Genomic DNA, 18,455 nt, shown 5'->3' with positions numbered 1-18,455 from the left:
ATCCGCCGCGGCTTTAAAAGCCCTCCTCCAGTCCACACACGCTCAGTTAGTCCGGCCGCAAAAAAAAAAAAAAAAAAGGCCTTGTGGAGAATTAAATCACTAAATATAAAATAAAAACAAGCAGAAATCCTTCACAGCCAAGGCAAACTGTGGTCCAATCCAGACACAGAGATGCGGTCGTGGCTAGCTATCGCATCCCTCCTCTTTCTGCAGTCTATGTCCTCCTTCTCATCCTCTCCTCTCCGTCACTCTCTCACTTCTCATTCCACCGTAGTATTTACTAATGGAGAGGAGAGAGGAGAGAGAGGGTTTCCCGGGGAGAAGGGAGAGAGAAGGAGGGGGTGAAAAACTAAAAATCTGGTGAAGAGCTGCTGCCGCTGCTGCTGCAGCCGCTGTAAGACAATAGCTATGCAAACAGAGAGTGACGTCAGAACAGAGGGGGAGAGAGAGAGCTGTATAAAGACTGACTGACTACTGCTGCCAGATGGAGAGAGAGAGAGAGAGAGAGAGAGAGAGAGGGAAGGAGGGGAGGGAGAAGGGGAAAGAAACAGGGAGAAAACGGGAGGGTGCAAGAGTAGAGAAGGAGAGATGGAAGGGCAGCAGCAAATAAAGGAAGCAGGGCAAGAAAGGTGGAAGATGTGAGAACGAAAGAGAGATGTAAGGTAAGGGACAAGGATGTGGAAGCAAAGGTGAGGGAATGAATGAAAAAGAGAAAGAGGGAGGGCAAGATGGAGAAGAGGGGGGGGGCAGATAAAGAGATACAGAGGGGGAGGAGGAAGAAGGCAGCTGGGGCTGATGGGGGCACTGGAGAAAAAGAGTGGGAAGCAGGCCAATCAAAATGGTTTGTCTACTTCGGAGCAAAAAAAAAAGACAACCGAGATACAACGGGAGCAACGAGGGGGGGCAGGGGGCTGCAGGGAGTCTGTCAGGTCGACAAATTGAAAAGAGTATGAAGCAGAGCGCTGGGACTGCTGTGTGTTTACCTGCTGTTAACACAACACGCACACACACACACACATATATATACACACCTGGCCATCAGGGAGCCAAGCTACTGTTGTAATCACAACATCATCAATCAAACCTGCATAAACATAACCTGTATAGCCTGTTAGAAAAATATAGAATAACATCAAATCACATATGTCATTTCGTTCAACAGATAACCTCTAGGCACTTATTAGATTAGAGAACAATTGCAAATATAATTGAAAAATCATTGTTTTAAAATGACTGAATTGATATATATATATATATAAATAAAAATGTGTCCCAGATGGCAACATTCAAATTTTTTTGATACCACATCACATGCCAAAACAAAATGCATCACATGTCCTGTGGTTTATTTGTAAATATGTTTCCATCCACGTGATGCATAACAGAATTAAAACAGTAAGGGACTATTTCCTTTCTGGATCTAGATGCTCTTGTATCTGCAGCTTCCAGACTGAGCAAAATTCAGGACTTCTTTCCATCATTTATATCAATGACCCCTTTTCCACCAAAAAACTAAATATTAAACCAAAATAATGAAGAAAGCTATTTCTGACCAAGCACAGCTAATTAACGTTGAAGTAGGAACAGAGAAAACACAAAGAAACTGCATGTTGTGTGGAAGTAAGATGTGAAATTTCAAATAAATATTAGGGCTGTCAATCGATTTAAATATTTAATCGAGACTATTCACAAAATTAATCACACATTTTTATCTGTTCAAAATGTACCTTAAAGGGAGATTTGTCACGTATTTAATACTCTTATCAACATGGGAGTGGATAAATATGCTGCTTTATGCAAATGTACGTATATATTTATCATTGGAAATCAGTTAACAACACAAAATAATGACAAATATTGTCCAGAAACCCTCACAGGTACTGCATTTAGCATAAAACGATATGCTCAAATTATAACATGGCAAACTGCAGCCCAACAGGCAACAACAGCTGTCAGTGTGTCAGTGTGCTGACTTGACTATGACTTGCCCCAAACTGCATGTGATTATCATAAAGTGGGCATGTCTGTAAAGGGGAGACTCGTGGGTACCCATAGAACCCATTTTCATTCACATATGTTGAGGTCAGAGGTCAAGGGACCCCTTCTATTTAGCCGAGGAGGACTGTGCTGCCCACTGGCTGCTAACAGCCAACGGTACTAGCTCTCCTTCTGCCGACTTCACCATGGATTTGTTGTTCACATTGTAGCATTGTCGGGGAATGAACAAATCATAGTATGTTGTATGGTCGCAGTATTTAAGACATCTGAATTGTTTTTAGAGCTCTAAATCTAAATGATTCAACCTTTTCTGACTCTTTCAGGATGCATGGGCACCCTGATGTGCACGTAGTGAACATGCTGCAAGTGATAAGTCTCATTCCTGACGCATACTGTAAAACTTTGATGAAGACCGGAGTATGGAGCCTTTCAATGCCGTTGAGTGCACACATAACCCAGTATCTGTGCAGCACATTTGAGCATGTGAATGGGTACAGTGGTGAGTCTTTCCAACAGCCTGCTAACCCAAATAGATGGGAGGTCAGCCGGACGTCCTTGTGGCCCCCACTGTGAATGGGGTGAAGCTAGCTAGCATGTGGATTAGCTCAGCTGCTGAATAGAGGAGCGTGTACCGACGGAGGCCTCTGTTCTTTTGTGTCTCGTACCCAGTCGCCCTCCTCCTCCTCCTCCTCCTCCTCTCCACGTCTTTGTCCCTCAATGCACAGGCAAGAGACCCCTTCTCTACTCCTACACTGCAAGAAATGTTCGTCTTGCAGAATATTTCAAATATATAAATTAGGGATGTCCCCATCAAGTTTTTTTGGCCCTGATCTGAGCCCTTTAATACTGGTTATCTGACAGTATTTATATTTACTTAAATGTTGATTAAATATGTATTTACTGTAAACATTGAAATAAAAGCTGTGGCCTACTTAATCTGACATATTTTCCATGAGTTACTTGATCAAAATACTGAAGGTCCTGGTTCAAAAATCTTAAATTTATAAATTATTGATATGAAAGATTAACTGAGAGAGTGCGAGTCCTGAAATTGACGTGGCAGGATCAGATAGAGAGGAGACGCATCACTCTGTTGGAGTTGTGGGAACTACAGAAACACTCACGATTGTACAGTGTTGTTACAGAGTGGAGGGTCTTCCCTCACAAATGATGTTTGGGGAGAACTTAGGAGAGCACTTTAACCATACAACAGACAAGTTTAACTTTGACCTGCCATCAAGTTACCTAACATTAATTAGTGACAGCTGATACGATCTGCCGTCAGCGACGTTTGTCATTTTAACTGGTGAGAGTGACGATCTGCGCCGGCTAAAAGTAGGCCTAAAAAAAGTGCTCTGTAAGTGAAACTGAATTGGAAGCAAGTGCAACTACCGTAAAACTGCAATTAATGGCCTGGGCTTTTATTTGCTTCAATCACTGAACACAAACAACGTATATTTGGGAAGGGCGTCTATATGGGGCGGGCCTTTAATTCCTTTCGCACAAAAATCATGCTCAGCAAATATTGGAAATACTATCAAATTGATTATTTAAAACAGTATGAAGCTATCGCCGAGACAGTTAATGATGCTTGTTTTACGGCACGGCATACCGACACAATACCTCTTTATCCTGTTAAAACCCAGCTGCCCGTCGGCGACGAGCCGGCCTACCGAAAAGGAAAAGGGGTGAAAACTAAACAGAAAGGTGGGGACACCTGTATTTTCTGCTTCAATTCATATTTGTTGGCGTTTATCCTTTCAAAAACAATACAAAGGGAGGCACGCACTTAACGACAAGTGCGTGCTTTTATGGTAAAATATTCCCTAAAATAAACAGGACGATTGAATTGTGGAGAATCTAACTGATCTAACGATGTGTAACATGTCCATATTGACAAAAGTTACCCAGCGTTTAATTGAGACCTGCGTTTATTTGTCAAATCGTGTAGCCACACCCAGCGAGGTAAAGGGACTCGGCGTCTAACTGGGGCTCGGCTTTTAATTGAAGTTTTACGGTATCTCATTTAGCTGGCAGTTTTTAAGATTTTTAGACTTGTTGAGATGTTCTTTACCGTGCTTTGCCTTCATCCTTCCTAAAGACGTCTCCTGAGGTCATGTTAATTACACAAGGGGGCTCTCTCTCTCGCTCCTTCAAACACTCCGTTGGGAGGTGGGCTGGGATCGGAGCGACACATTGCCATCTGTAATCTCATTCAGTGTGATCTGCTCTCACGTCAGCTTTTCACAATTTCTGCCCCTGATTGGTCTGATCTGAATGAGGATCAACAGCTCAGGAGGGAGGGTGATAATCACAGGAGCAGCATTCATTTCTCCCAATTACTGATGTCCCGGTCAGACTTATTTTGGCCCCAAACCCGATCCAAATGATACCTAAATGACGTATCACTCTGTTGTGACGTAACACTCAGTTTACTCGCTGTTGTGTGGTGTTACAGAGTGAAGCTTCTTCTACCTAATAAACAATCTATGGCAAAGAACAGATACCGCTTTGCAGAGAGCACACAAACCCTCGACATCCTCGACTCCTCATTTCATCTTCACGAATCAGCTGTTCATGCGCAGTGCTGCGTCGCTGGTGGCTGGCTATGTGTTTTTTTAGAACGAATATTCAAACGTAATTTTTGGCCAATTTTGACAACCTTAATATGATCCATCTCTACTCCCAATGGTTTGCAAAATTCAGCTATGCGCCCACCCAGTTTTCTAACTACTAGCAACTGGATAAATACACTGAAAAAGTCACCAAACTTTGTTACTCTCTATTTATACTGCCGCTACACTACCTGTCAATGCATCTTCTGCCAAAACGTCACATGCTTCACTGAGGAGACACGTGCAGTAACAATCTCAGCTCAGAACTGTTCAAATTACTTAATCTAATTCAGAAATTTGGAGCCTGAACAAGCGCCCACACAGCACATTTCGATAGAAGTATTTTTTCTGATCTAAGCTAATTTAGTAATTGAATAAACTCATTGGACATCTGGCAGTACAGAGTGTGCTTCCCAATTCAGCACATGCGAGGCAACCACATACTTTTGGCAGTTCTTTTTGAAGGAGGAATCAAGTATCCTGCATCAATGTCATCCAAAATGTTTATTATATTTGTTCCATAAAACTATAATGAGATCTGTCATGAAATGCCACTGAAGGAAGAGAGAGCATCTTGCCAAAGAGTGACTGAGAGTGAGGAGCTCCTCGCTGTCACCTTCAGCCTCTTTCTCTTCGCTCAAAGTGTGTTTGAGTCACACATGACCTATAGTTACACACCCTGGGACCGGGCCCTGCTCTCACCGCCACGCTGATAATTAGGATGCAAACCCATTGCCATAACAGCGGTGAAGCCCAGGTGAACGGGGGTGCTAATTGAGTCAGACACCGAGTAATGGAACAACGCCGTCGTTCAATGAATGCTCTACTTAAAACAGCGCTCTTCACCTTCCTCTCTTCAGTGCAACTGCATTCATGAGCCATTTATTCCTGAACAATGCACACCTCACCCCGCCCCCGCTTCCATCGCTAAGTACCCCCCCGAAAAAGCATCTCCTCCTGGTTGCTAGGCAACTGAAAATAAGCGTGAGAGGGAGCGTGGCCATCCTTCGGCAAGAGGAAAAATGAGGAGAAGGAGAAAAAAAGGAGGAGGAGGAGGAGGAGAGTCTATTATAGAAGCAAGACTTGATGTTGGCACAAGTGTGTTGATAATGAGGTGAGAAGAGGTGCGAGCCATAAAAGCAGAAAGAACCAAACGCTTCAATATTCACATTTGCTATCTGGTCGGTGTGTCATCAGCTACATTTCATCCCGTTCTTGACTCATGTTAAAGTAGCAGTAGGCAGAATGTTTTTGGCATCATAATAATATCAAAATAACCTTTCATCATATTGTAATACAAGTGTTCTGAGAGAAAACTACAATTCTGCACCTCCTCATGGCTTTTTAAAAAATGTAGCCCATGATAGGAGGCTTTGACCAATCACAGGTCATTTCAGAGAGAGAGAGAGAGAGCTTTCCTATTGGCTGTTCATTCAACGGAGGCAGCTGTCAATCACTCGCAAACTCCGATCAAACGGTCAAACTAGGCAGCGTTGATCAAATAGCAATCATATTCTGTAACTGTAATGCCTATTTGTAACGTAAAATGTTCTCAGAAACATCTTGTAGTGTACTGTTTAGCTGTAAAGTTAGAGTTTGCTCCGGCTGGTGGGCGTTGCTTGGTTTCCTCAACTGATCTCAACGTTGGCTACCGGGTCACAAACTTTCTCATTTTACAGCTAAACAGTACACTACAAGATGTTTCTGAAAACATTTGAGGAGAAAAATAGGTATTACAGGAACAGAACATTGATTCATTAAGCTGGGGACACACCAATCCGACATCAGAGAACTAGCGGCGACGAAGCCCGCCTCGAGCTGCCTCACGTCGCCTTTGTTTTGGCCGACAAGTTGCACCCGAACACACCGCAAAGACTACAGCCGACGGCCAGTTAGCACGTACGTTCTGCGCCTGCGTGAGATGAAATAACTCTCCACACCAGCAGGCGGCGGTAGTCTGTATTCGTCATTAAAAAAGATAAACCACAAGGCCGAGGACGGCGGATATACAAGCCGTTGTTATGAGACGTACATGAAAAAAGCGGCGTTTGTTGACCATTTTCACATCTCTCTCACTCACCACTTAGATTCATTCCAGATGGCCCCAAATTGTCTGACGGCCGACCGTTGGCTTGGTGTGTCAGGGCCTTTAGGAGCACCGGAGGACACCGGAAGACACAGAGGACCATGATTTATTTTTCAGATTACCTGCCTCAAGCTCTACTGTCAGGATATAGTGACTTTTTTTAATCATATTTGCTCCAATCTTGCCTACTGCTGCTTTAAGACTAAACACTGTTTAGCATCAGATGTTCTAAAGAAAAGCTAACAATTAGAAAAGATAACAATTGGGTGTGTATGCCAACATGTTCTAAGGAAGCATCAAGGAAGAAAAGCCCTTTTGCCCTTAGACGATTGTGTCTTGCACCTCCTAAATATCACCAGCCTGTTTCAACATTTCCCCAGCTTTAATATATTTTAGGAAAAGGCCAGGATGTCAAAATCATGGCTGGTTTCCCCTTGTTAGAGTTGACAAACCACCCAGCCAGAAGCATATTTGCTGGTGGTCAGTTTAGCATCTAACTGGCGGTCATTTCCTGATCTGATGAGGATGAATTTACAGCACTCAAAGCCAGCTGGTGAGAAAATATGGATTGTGCCCACCACATCCACCAAGCAGACAGCAACAGGCAGTCTTTTTGATAAGCAGACAATCATGACCCCCTCTGTTTGCCTGTCAGAGGAACCAGACTCTACCACAAAAGGAAGGTCGGCGAGGCTTTGATTACCTCCACTGGGTCACAATTTAAACGCAGCGGCATCATTCAGCTAACTGGGTCAGGAACGCTGTGACTGCCACTGCTGACACCAACTGGTCAAAATGGGGAACTGTGTCTCTCCAGCCACCCAGAGCTGCTATTACTAATCCACTGAAGCATGGACAACCAATGAAATCAAATTAATTACAGTCTACTGGTCTGATACAGACACATTTTAACATGGATGTTAAAACAATAAAGCAAAACTGGATCAAATTTACCTATTAAGACTAAATTTCCTTTATAAAAAGACGTGCTTCAACGGCAATAGAACTGCATTATTGTATGTTGGACCATCAATAAATGGCTCCAAAGACAGAAACCCGCTGAAGTGAATGCACAGCTTGATAAGAGACAGGGGCAGTGGGCTGTCACTTCTTCTTCAGCAGTTCCTTTCAATGGACACGAATGTGAATAGGTTCGGAGAAGCTGAGCTCAGTCAGGCTGGATGATGCAGGAAGGATGGATTCCAGGATATATTTGCTAAGCACTTATTCTCTTTTTCCAGCAGTGTCCCGTTTCATACTCACACAGTTACGATGCTAGTAAATCTACACTGAATGTGTTGATGGGAAAGAGTAATCTCTCCATTCATAAATCCTCTTCCTCCTGGTTTATTAGCTGTAAATCAGAGCTTGTATTGTGTTCTTTCGCCCAAATGCCCAAACTCCACCTTATGGTAGAGAAGGTCCAGCCTCCAGTAGCAGTGCACATAAGGACATTTGCACCAAATTCAACAGCCTCTGACAACATGTCAAATTTGATTTTGTAACAACTGTCCTCACACCCATTCACACCTGGGAGTGTCCAGTAACCAGTACTTCCCTGCTGCAACCAAGTAGTTCCTCTTGCACAACTAGGGTTTGATGCTTTGCACACACACTCTCCCCTGTGCAACACATGACACATTAAATAAAGAAGTCAAAAAGACTTTTCTCTACCCGCTGCGATACTTTGATATTAGGGCTGCGCATTGGCAAGAATCTGGCGATACGATACGTATCATGATACAGAGGTTACAATTCAATATATTGCGATTCTTTAAATCCAATGTTTAGGAAAACTCTCATAGTATAAAAAGCACACCACCATATGCATAAAATATATAGTAAAGTTTAATTCTTTTTTATGCAATCAGAATTGCGGGATCTGCATTTGCATTTATCACAGTCCCTGTAACATCAACATCATAGCACTACTTTGAGAGGGCACATATCTTTGCAAAGGAAATAAAGTACTGACTGAGTTCATTTTTGCATGTAAACTATTATTAAAAATCGATAGTGTTTTTGAATCGATGCAATATCACAAAACATAATATCATAATACTCTCTATTTTTTATATTTTTCTGACTCTGTATATTCCCTCTGTCCCACTATGAACAACGTATTGTACTAAGAGCAACCACTTTTGAACCAACAGACTTGAGATGTACTGATCCAGCACTCTGGACCAAATCCATAGAGCCTGAGAGAATGCCAACCACTCTGGACTAGAAGTGTGGTAAAATTTCCCTACAGATGGACATGAAATCTCACACACGAAAAGGCTTTCCCCATATTGTGACTACAAGTCTAAATTTGAAAGAGGATTGACACAGTACCAGCAGCAAACAAAGAATGTAAAGCACCAGCTACCGCACAGGAAAAACAACTTCAAGTCAAAGATGTAATCTAGTGCTATTATAAAACATAATCTGTCCTAATTAAGATAAATGCAACAGAACAGACCTGAGGAGTGCTTCAGGCAGACTGAGTCTGGAATTAGGCAGGTTCATTTTGTCAGTCAAATCTGGAGAATCTACAGTGCATATAAATACAGGCCATTGCACAGATCATTCATCAAACTGTCTCTGAATGCAAAGTAGAGAGTCAGGATGAGGAACAGAGGGTGGTGAAATAACAACCACCTGGCTGTGGCTGTTAACCTTGTCTGATTAACTAATCTCTTTGGTATTTAACAAACCACTTAACAGTGTTTAACAGAGTTTATTTTCCTATTTGTTACTGGGGCCAGCACCTGAACTCAGCGCTCTGCTGCGGTGGGACTACGAAGGTTATGCTTTCATTATTTACTGCATTCATCGTCCTCCTCCTCCAGCCGATCACCGGTTCCTTTGTCAAAAGTCCCATAATAACTTAGAAATGGAAAAAGAAATTGCCACAACCACAAATGTTTCTGTGAGCGATAAGTATAAGATGTACGTTGCTGCACAATTTGGTAGCAAGCCATCATCTCCTTTGAGTCTTATCTGCTCCAAAAACCACTATGTCGTGCAGATAGAGAGGCTAGTTTCTTCAACTACTGATAAGACCAAAATCTACTGCACACAAACATTGTGAAACACGTCTGCAATATGGCCATGGTTGAGGAGTTGGTGTATTTCACAAGGCATTCAATTTTAAAGAGGACCTTATATGCGTTTGTGCTTTTTCCATTTCCTTTCTTTTGTGTTGTATAGTTTTAGTGCATGTAAAAGGTCTGCAAAGTTACAAAGCCCAAAGTCCACGCCAACAGAAACACTGCTCCTAAACTGCCTGAAACGCCTCACTTGAAGTCCTGCCTTTTCTTCCTTAAAGTGGTGATGTCACCAAGTAAAACATTTGCATAAAACCTGTTTAGCAGCCAGTTTGGCACGCCCTCAAACAAAGCTAGTTAGAGCGGAGCCATAGACTGTATATAAAAAGTGGACGTAGTAACCGTGACGTCATACATTGGTTTGTAGACTGCCATTTTGAAGCCTCAAGTTCGGCATTTTGGCCGTCGCTATATTGGTTTCTGACCTGAAAATAAGCATAATAGGTCCTGTTTATGGAAATCAAATTAGCTGGTCTGTTTCCATTTACTAAAAACACAACACAGATGGCAGGAATGGAAAAAATATTACAAATCTTCCTCTTACTTAGCCCCTTTTGCACAGTTCACATCTCAACTTTGGCCAAGCTTTAAAAAAATCCTTTTAAGTTTCTCTTGAAGCTTATCTTTATCTAGCTGCCATCCGTCACGACTGCTTTAGATTTAGTGAGGGGAATACATTTAAACATGCTTTTACCTGGATTCACCCCATCACTGTACTTCACTAGCAGAGTGACTTTGACATCATGCCTACGTAGCAGCCGCGACCTTTCCCTCACTTGGCCAGAGCCCTCGCTGGCATGGCAGGTCAGATATTAGAGAGCCAGCTGTGAGGGCTTTGGAGTGTTTGCCTTGAATTACCACTTTGGGTGCTTCAAGGTGCAAAAGTCTAAAGGGTGATCCAGGCTTGGGTACAGCTGATTGAACACAGACAGAGAGTGGATGAAAAACAGGCTCCGATTGTGGAGTTTTTCCGAGGCAGGGCAGGGCAGGGCAGGGCAGCCTGCCCCGTCAAAGGTAGGGCAAACATTTCTGGCTGAGATCATGTTACGAAAGCAGTGCACAGGTTCTAAATAAAGGTTCCTAACCAGTCGGATCTGGCTTTGGGCGAATATGTGCTGCGTCTGAGTGTGTCACGTCATTCAGCTAACTCAGAGGGTTTCTTTATATTCTGTAATTTTTATACTTTTGTACTGAATTTTGATTTTGGATCAGATTGTAACACTTAGGTCAGTGTGATGTATGGAAATGTTTGTCTTTTCCAGGCTTATTTTTGTATTTTCAAAGACCATTCCTTGTTTCCAGAACCCATCCCAGACTAGCAATGTTGTAGTCAATCTTTTTCCAGTAAAAAGTCTGTAGGAAAAAAGAGATTTTATTTCTGATGCATAAGTTAATTCTCTGGGGAATATGATGCCTTACATCGCCCTGTCGGGGTTTCTTTCACAACAATGATCGGCTTGCTGTACATTATCCCTTACTTATCATACTGTCGGAGATGTGTCTGTGTTTTTGTTCCGGTGCTTTGCACGGAGCTGACACCCGCCCGCTTGCTCTTATCCCCGGCTCTCTGAAGCTCGGTACCCCGCTGTTTCCTGGTAAAGGCAGCGCTGTCTGCAGCATGGAGGTCCCCGGGGACCGCCGGTACAATAAACTTTAATTTTGATGTTGATAAAATGTACCCAAATTCTAGAATATGTAGGATATTACTACTGACATTCATCATATATTTCGTCTGCTGTATTAGCCCTGTGTTTACTACATGTTTAAATTGCATTAGGGATGCTCATTTAGAAAAATGTTCTTAACCAATAACCGACCCTCGTTAACCGATTATTAACCGTTAACCTACAAGATTTGTGCCTCGTACCAGCTGCAGGAGCACAACAGATATTCGTTGACGGGAGTCACCCGTCCGGGAGCGTTAACTTAGCAGCCACAATGCTGAGTGCAGTGTCGCAGACATGCAGCCACTTTCCCAGTAAAAGTCTCCACCACACATTTGGTTTAGTTAAGCAGGTTGTCAGTTGTGTGTCTGCCCAGCATAACTTTAGTGAGTGGCCAAAAAACAGTGTGTATTTGTGCTACGTTAGCAGCTCTAGCATTGCCGGAGGCTCGCCGCCGCACACGTAGTCTGCGTAACTTTAGCGAGTTTTCCAACAGACCGTGTGTGTGTGTGTTGGCCGTGAGTGTGAGGTTGTTGGTGGCGTTATAGCTGTGAATATAGGTGTAGCAGTGTGTGTGTACAGTTTATTTGTCTGTGAATAAATGCTATGAAACTACAACTCCGCTCCGCTCAAGTGAGCTGGAGAGACCCGTGCCGACTTCCTGTATCCTGCAACTCCGGCTCCGCCTCTTAAGGTGGGCCGTTAAGGTGGACCAGCTTTTCTCCTTAAAGTGACGAGCCGCTCCTCTGAGCCGCTCAGCTTTTGAGTTAATTATTAACATTTCTTTTAACCGTTTTAACAGATAGCATTAATCGGTTAAAATGTTCAATGTCGGTTAACGGTTAAACAGTTAAACAGTTAATTATGGACATCCCTAATTTGCATGTAGAGTGGGGAAGTGAGATCCGATCACAAGTCGTCACTTGAGACGCATGTGAAGACGGGTGTGAACAGATGTACTTAGAGACATCCACTTGTGATCATATCACTCAGGATGCATGTTAATGCCAGGTCTGAACAGGGCATCTGTGTCCTATGAGCTGCTGGTACTGTGGCAATCCTGTCTACCAAAATAAGCAACGAACTCAATAAATAGATCATATTCACCTTTTATATTTATTCCATCTCATCTAAGAACAAAAATTTCCTGTGTCCCACTTGACTAATCATCAACAGAAGATTATAACTATAACTTTTTTGGCAGTCACATTGAAGGTCTCAAGTAAAACATCAATGAAAAATGTCACATTTTGTCCTCAGTTTCTAGGCAAGCTCATAAAAATGTTAATAACCACACAGAACGATATCAATTGAAAGAGGAAAACCATCAATGGTAGCCTCAATATTTTATCGACACAAGGACGCCACATAACAAGTAAGTAAGCAAAGGACACGTCTTGCGTTATTTCCTAAGGGGGATCTGTCTCTCTCCTGCTGTTAAGCTACTGCTGTTGCCACCTTAAGGTGTTAAGGTGTATGCCTGCAACAGGACCAGGCAAGTTCACTAGGGGGATGCCAAAAGTCATTCTGAGAAATGCAAGAAACCACTAGCTAAATTAAAATTAGAAGAGTCAAGTTGAGAGAAAGTGGCTGATGTAATAAACTAATAAAGTTTCGAGGGGGAATCCCGCAGGTTAACGATCATTTTTATAAAAGGGGAACAAAGAAAACAAACAAACGTCTCACTGGTGTTAATGAGGAACAGGAAGAGAAAGTATGTTATGAATGTTACATGTTACTCTCACTTTTAAGATCTGTAATATAAGGTCAGTCAGGGTACAGAGCAGCTGTGGCTTTCAGTTCCCTCCAACATCTCACTATGAAGTTACCTGTAATAACATTTGCAGAAGAGAGCGATTACCTGCATGTTATTAGTCAAATCCGGTAAGAGAGGAAAACGCTGAAACTATTAACAACCAAGGTCAAGAACTCCATTTTGCTTTAACCTCATGGCAGCATGGAAATAACCAAGTACATCTAATAATGCGTATTTATCCGACCTAATTTGCATACACATTACACACGCAGCTCAGACGTGCAAAATGTGGCATGTCATCTGCAGTACCAAAGGGTTCATTTGATTATGAAAATCTGCTGTTGTTGTACATAGTGTCACAAATTTACATTTTGTCAAATCAAGAGACATTTCTACCTGCTAAAATACCTCTCTATTCATTTAACACTTACTACTACACTGGATGAAGTTTGCAATTCACCACACACTGGAGAATAAATCATTTTAGTAAGTATTTGAAAGGTTTGATGACACTATTAAACTGTGAAAGACTATATTTAAATCAAGACATTTACATATAACTGCCTCAAAAACGTTCCAACCTTTGTAATTTTGGTGAGGAAAAACTGGCAGATGAAATGTACATTATTAATTTGATTGATATCTTAGTGAAATATTATATCCATAAAATGATAAGGCCAAAGTCTCCCATCACGGGCTATGAAGCCTGAAAACAGCCATGAGGAGGTGCAGACGTCTAGTTTTCTCTCAGAACACTTAAAGTACAATATGCTGAAAGGTTATTACGGATTCTTTTCCCAAAGATGCTGAAAACATTCTGCCTACTGCAGGTTTAAGCTACGGTTTTGGCCCTCCAAGGGAAAAAGTTTGGCCACCCCCTGGTTTAGAGCAATTTCTAGTAACTTTTGAAGACATTTCTAGACTTATGTAGGAAGTCTGGGGTTTTGTTTGTCAGACTGCCGATTCAGAAATCACCAGCAGTGTACACACTGAACTTTAACACCTTTCCTGTGCAAGACGTGACAAGGTTGAGAGACAGCAGCACGAATGCCACATTAAACCTGACACATAAACCTCAAAACGCCCATGCTTTTTGGTTATGACTGCTCAGTTTCCCCAACACATACATACATGCACTCAACCATCCTATGTGTTGCCTAAAGGCTCTCCTGTCCTCTCTAGTGGGAGCCAGCTGGCTTTCTGAAAGAGCACATTCTTCCATCTGCTGCTCAGCCACACAGTCACAGGAGACTCATCACTTTGCTGCTGAGAGAGCAGGGCGACACATAATGCCAACTAGACCACTGAGCCGACATTGAATGTCCAGCTGAGGTAAACACTTGAGGTCCACAAGGCTAACAAGCAGAGGTAAACTTGGGATCTAAGTCAGGGGTTTACATTTCTGTTAAAGTTTGCTTAAAATGCATCCCTGACAGGGGGGTTACCCCTCTGTTAGACCTGAAAACTTGGCAAACAGACGGCATGAAGTCACCCACGATTGACAATGTAAACTACCAGATAAGAGACTACTGTAAAAAGATGTTATTTTACTTTGGTCTATCTGGTTCTTCTTCTGCAGTAATGACCAAATGTGTCCTCATAGATTAAAAAATGAACTGTAAGGCTATCTGGACGAGTTTAAGTCAGTCAAATAGCCTGACTGACCTAAAGAGCAGTAAATAGTACAAGCAGTTTATTAAAGCAGTACTTTTACTTTACTAAAAAATCCTTAATCTTTAATAAAAACCCAAATCTGCAGTTCATGTTCATACCTTCAAAAACTAGGCACCAACTTACATGAACAGTGTTCTCATCCTCCTTTGACTCCATAAAATCAGTCCATGAATGAAAACATAAAACCACACAGAGAAAGTCTTGTTTTCTACCATTCCTCATTTAGGTATTTTAAGCATGTTCTACTTTGTAATTATGGGTGAATGTAAGTGTAAAATGTAATCATCCATTTGTTCCCAAACGTGTGGTTCAAGTCCTTTCAGAGTCTCCTCGATTAAGGAGATATTTCAATTTCACTGTTGATGATGCCATCTATCAATATAAACCACAATGAGAGACAACATCTAAAGATTGTAGAGTAAACTAAAGACGTATGTGCAGTCATATCCAACTAAAATGAATCTGTTTTTTAGGACAAAGTGCAGTCAAATGACGCTTGTATAAGAAGGTTTAGGACCTCAAACAACCCTGGCTTAAAGTTTTTCATATTACACCTTGAGTTTGATTATTATTGACAGAGTAAACTACCAGATAAGAGACTCATGATGGCCCATTAAAAACACTCTTAAGGTGCATGGAAAGGAACAATAATCACATGTTGGGCTCTGAAACATCTTATTGATTCTCAACTAATGCATTTAACATTACTGACGCACGTTTTCCAAAAGCATGAGGATTTCCCATTTAAACTTGATATTACACCTTGAGTTTGATTATTATTGACACTGTAAACTACCAGATAAGAGACTCATGATGGAGACCATTCAAAACACTTTTAAGGTGCATGGAAAGGAACAATAATCACATATTGGCTCTGAACATCTTATTGATTCTCAACTAATGCATTTTAACATTAGGGACCCACGTTTTCCAAAAGCATGAGGATTTCCCATTAAAACTTGATATTACACCTTGAGTTTGTTATTATTGACACTGTAAACTACCAGATAAGAGACTCATGATGGAGACCATTAAAAACACTCTTAAGGTGCATGGAAAGGAACAATAATCACATGTTGGGCTCTGAACATCTTATTGATTCTCAACTAATGCATTTAACATTAGAGACGCACGTTTTCCAAAAGCATGAGGATTTCCCATTAAAACTTGATATTACACCTTGAGTTTGTTATTATTTTTACACTGTTTTTAATGGTCTCCATCATGAGTCAATGTCTCTTATCTGGTAGTTTACAGTGTAAAAATAATAACAAACTCAAGGTGTAATATCAAGTTTAAATGGGAAATCCTCATGCTTTTGGAAAACGTGCGTCTCTAATGTTAAATGCATTAGTTGAGAATCAATACGATGTTTCAGAGCCCAACATGTGATTATTGTTCCTTTCCAAGCACCTTAAGAGTGTTTTTAATGGTCTCCATCATGAGTCAATGTCTCTTATCTGGTAGTTTACACTCTTAAGGTGCATGGAAAGGAACAATAATCACATATTGGGCTCTGAACATCTTATTGATTTCTCAACTAATGCATTTAACATTAGAGACGCACGTTTTCCAAAAGCATGAGGATTTCCCATTTAAACTTGTGTTAGCCACTCATCCTGCTGCTAGCTCACTGCTAACAAGCGCTGTCTAACTAAAGTCTCCAAAACATTTGTATTAATAACTTTGTATTAAAGTGTGAATGGCAGCCTGTGTGTGTGTGGGAGCTTACCTCAGGTTGTGTGCGTGTGAAAGCCGGTTAAATCCGTATTATTCGTAGCGAGCATGTCTTCCAGCAGCAGCAGCAGGTCAACATGTGTCTGGTATCCAGCAGCAGCAGCAGCAGCAGACTGTGTGTGTAGACGTGTCTGGATAGCTAACAGTTAGCTAACAGTTAGCCACCAGTTAGCTAACCTGTAACAGTTAGTTAGCTCCACCGCCTCAAGATGTCGCTGTCACTGATCTACCGCTACCTGTTCAACCAGCAGACACTCAACACGGATCATATAACAGAATATCATCTTTTTTTAAGCTATATAATAAACGAAAGATATATAAATACGCCGGTTAAGATTAACCCACGATGAGACGAGCGTTAGCATGTTAGCGGCTAACTGTCTGTCAAATGTGAAGTTAACTGTCAAAATGTCATCCTACTGCGCATGCGCGGTTTTTTTCAGGCACAGACTAAATTTCATAATAATATCTGCTGGACTTCTGCTTATGTTGCTAAATTTCTATATAAGATTTATGTTTTTCTCTATGTATATATTTTTATAAATATACTTTTTTTTTATTTTATTTTTTATTTATTCACACTTATGTATATTTGGATTATACACAGCTGCTTTATCAGGAAATATTAATAATAGAATAAAAAAAGCACTGCTCCCAGTAGACCACATACACACCAAAAACTGACAATAACCTTTTTCCTGTAAAATTTCTATATAAGATTTATGTTTTTCTTTTTTATATATATATATATATATATATTTTTTTTTTTTTTTTTATTCACACTTATGTACATTTGGATTATACATAGCTGCTTTATCAGGAAATAATAATAATAATAATAATAATAATAATAATAATAATAATAATAATAATAAAAACAATTCATAGTTTGGCAAACAAATATAAAAAAATATAAAAATGATAGTCTCCATAAATAAAGATACAAAATAAATAATAATAAATAAATAAATAAAAATGCCTTAAAAGAAACAGATGTTAGTTTTGGCTAAATTCACAATTAAATCAGTACAGCACTTTATCACATTGGTATTTTAAATAAGTAATATTTTATATAATATAATAATTACAGGAGCCCATTGGTTTAAAAACATGTCTGTCTTTACATCGATTTTCGCTGTTATTATTTCCATTTTTTCTTTTCTTTAAATATTTTTCTTATTCACACCTATGTACATTTGGATTATACACAGCTGCTTTATCAGGAAATAATAATAATAATAAAAAATTCATAGTTCGGCAAACAAACGTAAAAAAATATAAAAATGATATGCATCCACATCAAGAAGAGTCTCCAAAAATAAAGATAAAAAATAAATAATAATAATAATAAATAAAAATGCCTTAAAAGAAACTGATGTTAGTTTTGGCTAAATTCACAATTAAATCAGTACCGCACCTTATCACATTGGTATTCTAAAATAAGTAATATCTTATATAATATAATAATTACAGGAGCCCATTGGTTTAAAAACATGTCTTTACATGGATTTTTGCTGTTATTGTTTCCATTGCGTCCACTTTTACTGTCTTGAGGTCTTGAAACACTGGTGGAAGATTTGATTTGTGGAAGATTTGATATAAACCTCAATGGTGAATGTAAAAAATGTTTGATGTTGCAGAAAAAGAGGGCTTTGGAGAACTTATTTTTTTGATTGCCATGTCGTGTCATATCATGTCATGATGCCACAGTTATTTCCAGACAGGCAAATGAATGGCAGCAACACTTTGAGGTCACTGATTTTTCTCAGCCACATGAAGAGTGGTTCACTAATGTAAAATGATATATATTTATATTACACTTTGGTCTATCTG

The 18,455-nt window shown here is 40.5% G+C and overlaps 1 protein-coding gene across 13 annotated transcripts in view; it reads right to left on the bottom strand.

Annotated features, from left to right (window-relative positions):
* LOC119486776 (suppressor of tumorigenicity 7 protein homolog) overlaps positions 1-17,002 on the bottom strand; it is a 61,763-nt gene extending 44,761 nt beyond the window's left edge. For 2 of the 13 annotated variants that reach the window (XM_037767136.1, XM_037767142.1), the window contains exon 1: positions 16,618-17,001. The gene's annotated coding sequence lies outside the window, so the exon portion shown is untranslated. Of the gene's footprint in view, positions 1-16,617 lie in introns of all 13 variants that reach the window. The other 11 variants (XM_037767141.1, XM_037767138.1, XM_037767139.1 and 8 more) reach the window with 6 other exon arrangements.
* Between the last annotated feature and the right edge of the window lie 1,453 nt (positions 17,003-18,455).

This window comes from Sebastes umbrosus, chromosome 4 (genome assembly GCF_015220745.1).
Source record: "Sebastes umbrosus isolate fSebUmb1 chromosome 4, fSebUmb1.pri, whole genome shotgun sequence".
NCBI lineage: Eukaryota > Metazoa > Chordata > Actinopteri > Perciformes > Sebastidae > Sebastes > Sebastes umbrosus.
Note: the sequence above shows the minus strand (reverse complement) of the source record. Positions and strands in the feature narration are given on the sequence as shown.